We start from the raw sequence: 8,008 nt of genomic DNA on the forward strand, positions 1-8,008 counted from the left end.
TACGCTCTCGGCCATTGGGTATTGTTGATCATAGAGGCCTGTAAGTCAGGTAACGTATGTAGGCTACTATAATATAGGTAGTGTATAGCGGCATCTTGAAGCCGGTTTGCCGGCATTTTCACAACAAAATATTGCTCTGAAAATAGTTAAATCATAGAAAAACATTCGAAGATTCAATCTTGAGTGGGCCTAATGTTTTCTCTATATGGTTTGATATTGAAGAAAAATTATCTAAAAGTTTTAATAATGAATTACGGAAAAATTACTAGGTATTTTTCAGTCAAGGCTGAGTTTCACCAGTAGGCTTACCTTAAACTTTAGATCTCTGCTGTATTTTCCTATTATTATTGTTGATTGTATTGCATTAAGAAGTGGAATTCGATAATAAAAAGAAACAATTATTACTCTACCTCACTTTTAAATATATTGATACAATTATTGTACTTTGATTTCAAATTCGATTCTTCACTTTTAAATACTTGCAATACGTACCTTTCTGACATTGGACAATGCAGCCAACATTATATTGTTGAGGCTATGGAGATATCATCGTATTCTATTGTTTGATATCAAAAACACATAATAAATATTAATTATGAAACAGTAATTTATAAAATATATTATAGACATGATACCGTGATTCACGATACATAATTATATAGATTATTACAGTCGTTATGAGATTATCTCTCTATGATTTTTGTGAGATCGGACACGATCAGCTGTTATTCAAGGTCATTTTACAGCCCTAGGGCCGTAAAGTTTTACCGGCCTGGTCGGAAAACAATCACTTTCGGCCTCCATATGACGCACGTAAACCAGCTCATTACATCCAAGTGTGGCGAAAAAAAAAAATATATGTCGCCGGCTTAAACATTGCGGGTGTTTACACCGACATCTGTGTATCTGCCACCTGACGTTCCAAGAAAAGTGATGTTTTCAAATAGATCTGGTAGGAGCGATTTTCTCCAGGCATCCGAGTGGACGATTTCGATAAAAATCTCTCATCAATAACCTAAATCACATAAAAATGAAGATAGGAAAATTCTAATTTCAGATTCGGATTCAGCACCTTAAAATGAATAATTTGACTTTGCTCAAAAAAATGAAAAATAAATGTAGGCAGGTTGCAATAAATTGATTAATTTCAGTGCCTCCGACATGACCTAACGACTGCTTTTTAGGCAGCCAGGACCGACGAATTATGGAAACGTGTCCATCCGAAACACGAAATTTGAATAAATTAACTAATAGATAAATAAATTAAGGAAATAAATAGATTTGGCCTGATAATTGAAAATTTTGGAATCAGAGTGCAACTGAGAACAGTAAAGAAATAAATAGATTTGGGCTAATAATTAAAAATTTTGGAATCATAGTGCAACTGATGAGAACAGCGAAAATAGCTCTGTCGGTTCACATAATTATGTTCTTGCTGTGAACATAAACTCTGCGGCCATTTAGATAGTATATATGATCCTCTGTAGCTTTGCAGAGTCAAATAACTTGGTCTGAACATAGCTTGAAGAAGGCTTGAGAACCCAAGCAAGGTCTTTTCATTCAGGATCAATGCTGGCTCCTGGTTTTGAGAATGTTCCTCAAAGCTAGAGGATTCTATAAATCCTCCTCAAAACAATTTTAATAGATTTTTCCCTCATTTATAGTATTGGGTTCTCAACAAAAAATTAAAACTTGAATAAGTCCTCAAGTAGGCTATATAATCACATTGTGGATTTTTAGTATATTATGAAATCTGTTCTATAATAATAATTGAATACCATAATAAATATAACAAGGGCACTATTATACTATTAAAATCATACCACATAGGCTACAATATCCTAAGCTTGTTTGATAATTAATAAACAAGATAATCTTCTAAAACCTTATTCAATTACAAAAATCTGGTGTGGCGCACTCACACAACTTTCCTTGCCGTTATGAAAATTGATCACCTGACGCTAGTGTACCCGCGCATCACAAGTCTACTATTCAAAGATTTGAGCCAGCTGGTGACAGGGCAATAACGCTGGAGACACACATGAGGTCTGCTATCTCTTCATAGTGAATGATTTAATAGAATCAACAATAATTTGCAATTGAATAATCACATTTTCTCGAATTTAAAGCTTATTTTCAATTTTAGGTGAAAATGTTACTGAACATTAATTGTAGAGATTTTCATGCTCAATCTACTCCACTTGATTTTTTTTTGTTTCAATTGTATCTGAAGCCTGATAATTGGGAATCTTTCTGCTTTGCTGGGGCGGAGCTCCTGAAATTTTTACAGATATGGGACTTGTGGCAGTTGATAGAGCTTATTGATGACTATTTTAGGTATGAATTTGATCAAAATCGTTGGAGCCGTTTCCGAGAAAATCACGAAAAACCCTGTTTTTTCAACATTTTCGCCATTTTAGCCGCCATCTTGAATTGCATTTGATCGAAATTGTCCGTGTCGGATCCTTATAGTGAAATGACCTTAAGTTCCAAATTTCAAGTCATTCCGTTAATTGGGAGATGAGATATCGTGTACACAGACGCACATACACTCATACACACACACCACACACACACACACACACACACACACACACACACACACACACACACACACACACACACACCACACACACACACACATACAGACCAATACCCAAAAACCAGTTTTTTGGACTAAGGGGACCTTGAAACGTATAGAAATTTAGAAATTGGGGTACCTTAATGTTTTTCGGAAAGCAATACTTTCCTTACCTATGGTGATAGGGCAAGGAAAGTAAAAATAGGCCCAATTTGAATTTTCTTTGTTACATTATTGAGAAAGACAATAATAATTGAACTGTCAAATTTTGGTATACCGTATATCTTTTATGTTCATTGTCCAAAAAAATTCATTAATTCATGGACTTATTCATAAAATTGTGCCCTCTGTTGTATTATTAATTCAAATTTTGAATGTTTGAGTAAGAAAACAAAAATGGCAAGACATAGAAAATTCACTTCAATCTAGATTCATTTTTTATATTCTGTACATCAAAGTCTACACAGATCATCACTAAATTTTGTTCTAACAGAGTCACAAGTCTAGTAACCTATCTGACAAAGTTGAGGAATGACTCTTCATAATTCAAATAAATTGAAATTGAACTTTAGTGTTGAGATTGAGATTCAAGTCAAGAATATTTATCAACTTATAATAATAATATATTATATAATATGGCAAATTCTTTTGCAAACAAAATTTGGTATTGAAGAGAAAAATGAAATTCGATTAACCTTCTTTGAAATAAATAAAATAATAGATTATAAGAATACAAATATTATAACAACTAGTTTCAGTGTTCACACCATCTTCATGTTATAAAATAAATTACAAATAATCGTTTTACTAATAAAAATAAAAATAAGTATCCCTGATTTCATTCATTTTATGAGGAGAAAATTTCAAAGTCCTGAAATCAAGTATTTCCATGAATTTATCCTAATTCAATCAAGTCAGTCATTCTATACAATATTCTTTTTTCATAAATAGGACGGCAGAACGCATCCACGCACATATATAATTCATATTCAATTCTGCAGATATGGTTCTGCTTAATGTAGAAATCAAGAGAGAAAAATGTAGTGATCAATGTAGAAAAATGCATGTGTGTAGACTGTAGATTCACACTCTGTGTGGTGGAGTAGAAGTTCTAAAAATAAGCCGCTCTTGTAGATCTCACAGTTGAATATTCATGCAACGAAACAACTTACTCTCAAAACATTCATCTCTTCCAAGAACTGACAATGATAATAAAAAGCTTAAAAGCTTATCAAAGGATTGTTTATCAGTGCAATTTTGATTGTTACGCAGTTTGGTGTATTATTTACAGAATTATTGTTAAGTTCAAAAATGAAAGTGAGAGTAGTTGAGCAGAATTGTTGAGGTAGAGAGAATGTATCACACATTATCTTACAATAAATTGAGTTTGAAATTAATATCAGATGTTTAAATTTTGGAAGTAGCCTTCATTCTATGAATGAAACGTCTTCTGTTTAAGAAGGTAAGTAACATACCTGTGCAACATGACTTATATATTGTAAATATAATATTAAAATGTAGTTTAATATTATAACTATCATGCCTCATGTAATATCTATGTAATGCCTCATACAAACATGTAATTATTTGTTCTTGGACAGGTAAAATTCTCTTATTCTTATTCATGAGATGATATATAGCTTTTGAATGAAATCACTCCAATTATATGGGCTACTTTAGTTCAAATTAACTAGTAGTTCTGTGAACAGTAGACATCACGCAGTATTCTCATCCACAAGTACCTGATTGAAACTGTAGACCTTATGGAAATACAGCAATAGACTGGCTTCTCCACACATCTGTGTAATCACTTGTCAGCTGATTTATCTATATATATAAAAGCGAAATGGCACTCACTCACTGACTGACTCACTCACTCACTCGCATAACTAAAAATCTACCGGACCAAAAACGTTCAAATTTGGTAGGTATGTTCAGTTGACCCTTTAGAGGCGCACTAAGAAATCTTTTGGCAATATTTTAACTCTAAGGGTTGTTTTTAAGGTTTAAAGTTGTCTTTTAGCATGTATATTCTTCTTCTCCCAATCTCTTAATTATAATTGAAATTTCCATATCATATGTTACTATAGAACTATAATCTAGATAGAGTACCTCTTCGAAACAGTTGTTAACTGGCAACTAAATTAATAATTTTGTCAGGTTGGCATTAAGTTGAGTTGACTTTGTTAGGTTGGCACCAAGTTGAAGATTTAAATGCATTTATCGCGGAAAAATTGATTGGGCACTGCTACTTCAATCCTGGGAATATAATATTACTAGCCGTCAGGCACGCTTCGCTCGCCATATCCGTTTAGCCAGACGTTTAGTCTGGACCCCCGACTGGATTGTCCTAACATGATAAAAATGCAGGCGAGCGAAGCGATCCTGCTAATCTCATTCTTGGACAATCCAGTCGGGGTCCAGGGGGCGGAGCCCCCTTGCTAGACGGATATGGCGAGCGAAGCGAGCCTGACGGCTAGTGATGAATAATTCTATAGTCTGCTCTTACAGTACTCTAATATTGGCGTATGAAGGAGGCTCCTTTTCCTTTTATATTATCCTTGAAATGCAAAATTTCCAAAAACCTTGTATATACGTCGACGCGCAATTAAAAAAGGAACATACTGTCAAATTTCATGGAAATCTATTACCGCGTTCGCCGTAAATGCGCAACATATAAACATTAAACATTGAGAGAAATGCCAAACCGTCGACTTGAATCTTAGACCTCACTTCGCTCGGTCAATTATGCCTCTATGTAATGTCTCATGCAATCACTTAATTAATTCTTTGACAAATTAAATTCTCTTATTCTTATTCATGAAATGATGTGCAGCTTTTGAATAAAATCACTCCACATATATGGGCTACCTTAGTTCAAATTAATAAAAACAATATAAAACTTGTAGTACCCTTTATTAAGAACTTTAAAATATTTTAACGACTAGTTAAAAACCATAGCCTAGGTCATTTTCAAGTTAAAATGGTTAAACTCAATAAAAAGTGCTACCTACAAGTTTTTAAATTGTTTTTATCATATTTGAATAATATTTATGGTATTCTAATGCTAATCTGAGGAGAAAAAATAAAAAAAATAATTCTGTAATTGATAAACGGAATTTGAAGTAGGATTTCTATAAATTTATCTCAATATATATTTCATTGAAGTACCATGATGATGATTCTGTACTTCTCAATCCATCGAAAATGTCTACCATACGGTTGGTTTCTTTTATTTGTTACAATTCGATCATGAATACAGAGGGTCAGTAAAATGTCATGGAAGAAAATATAGATGCTTTTATATCATTGTTTTGAGAATATTTACAATTTGGAATACAAAGTTTCCAATGAAAGTTTATGAATGAATAATATAAATAATCAAAGTACAATAATTATATTGACATGACCTTATTATATTGATGGTACGTCAAGCTTGAAGAACGATTAAAGAAATATATTTTTGAATACTACCTATCTAATCCTCCCAAATAAAGGACACATTCATAAAAAATATTAGAATCGTATTTCGAATTGAATTCAATTTTTAATAATTGGAGAACTGACGATTCAATTAATTAATTAAATCAATCTATGATTTAAATGATAAAATATCAAAGAAGAGCATAACGGAGTGGATATAAGGTGAATATTTCTTCACTTTGAACCTAGCACTGTGATTTGTTTTTTTTCTGTTTCAGTTTTCAGTTTGGTATTTCTCTGAATTCTGACCTCTTATAAATTATCAATATAGGTGTGGATTATTCTACTTTGGACCACATTTTGGGTATATTGATTTAGAGTATATTTAGTGTTTCTACGTTTGTTATAAAGCCTTTTCGTTTCAATTTCTAGTTATTTTAAGGATTTTTTCAAGCAACTCTCACCAGCGGACAAAGAGTTATCTTTTTGCTGGTGATCCCTAGAAAATTAGTTTTTCTCCTCTCATGTAGGATGCTGTACGTGTAATATTGTATTATGAACATTTAATTTTTATTTTGCTCCTGTATGAGTAAATTAATGTATGGTTTCTTTTTGGCAATAAAATTTTTGCAATAAAAATAATTCTCAATGAAATAATATTACTCCAATATTAATTACCTTATGATAGCCAATTCACTTTCTTTAGTCTCTATTCATTCATACAATAATTACATCATCAAAATGATAGGGACGAGATAAAAAATAAGGTAACCTTCTGCCATTCCTCTCCCAAATTAGATAACACATAGTCCGAAATAGGTTAAGAATATTTTTTAAGAATAGTTGAAAACTTTTTCCATCCTTAACATGGACTGTGTCATCAGCATTTAAATTTGGAAGAAAATACCACAAGGATTACCTTATTATTTTACCACCAATGTTATGACATCAGAGTCATTTGTATCGTAAATAAATACATCAAGGAATTCATGGAAATTCTTTATTCTTTATTCTTTATTGATTCATACAATAAGTACATCATTAAAATGAGAGGGAGATAAAAAATGAGGTAACCTTGCGCTATTCCTCTCCCCATCATTTCCTTAGGTCTATTATCTTATTATACTAGCAGTTCTGTGATCAGTAGACCTCTCGCAGTATTCTCATCCACAAGTACCTGATTGAAACTATAGACCTTATGGAAATACAGCAATAGACTGGCTTCTCCACACATCTGTGTAATCACTTGTCAGCTGATTTATGATGAATAATTTTATAGTATGATTTTTACTCTAATATTGGCGTATGAAGGAGGCTCCTTTTTCCTTTTATATTATCCTTGAAATACAAAATTTCCAAAAACCTTGTATATTCGTCGGCGCACAATTCAAAAAGGAACATACCTGTCAAATTTCATGAAAATCTATTACCGCGTTTCGCTGTAAATGCGCAACATATAAACATATAAAAATAAACATTTAAACATAAAGAGAAATGCCAAACCGTCGACTTGAATCTTAGACCTCACTTCGCTCGGTCAATTAAGCGACAATTTCTGTATATCTGTCTATATTTTTATAGACTATCTGGTTATTTATGTTCAACGGATCTCGAAAACGGCTCTAACGATCTTCACGAAATTTGGAATATAGTAGGTTTATGATATAAAAATTCGATTGCACTAAGTCTCATCCCTGGGAAAACTCGCTGAAGGACATGAAAAGGATAGCAATTATTCATCCTTGGAAAAACAGATGATAATTTCGTCGTCTGTCGAGACAGAAGATGCGTGTGTGGGAGAGAAACAGATTTATTTCCAGCTGTGTAATCAATCAGCGAGAAATATTATCTAGCTAGACAATTTAATCGTCTTGATCAAAATAATCTGATTTGTTGACATGACATGATAATCCTTCTAAACTAGAGTATATAGTATTTTCCAAAGTTGATCATTATTTTACAATTTTAAGTGATTAGTGAGTGTTATTTTGTTATTCAATTTGG

This window comes from Nilaparvata lugens, chromosome 8 (assembly GCF_014356525.2).
Source record: "Nilaparvata lugens isolate BPH chromosome 8, ASM1435652v1, whole genome shotgun sequence".
In the NCBI taxonomy this organism is placed as follows: Eukaryota; Metazoa; Arthropoda; class Insecta; order Hemiptera; family Delphacidae; genus Nilaparvata; species Nilaparvata lugens.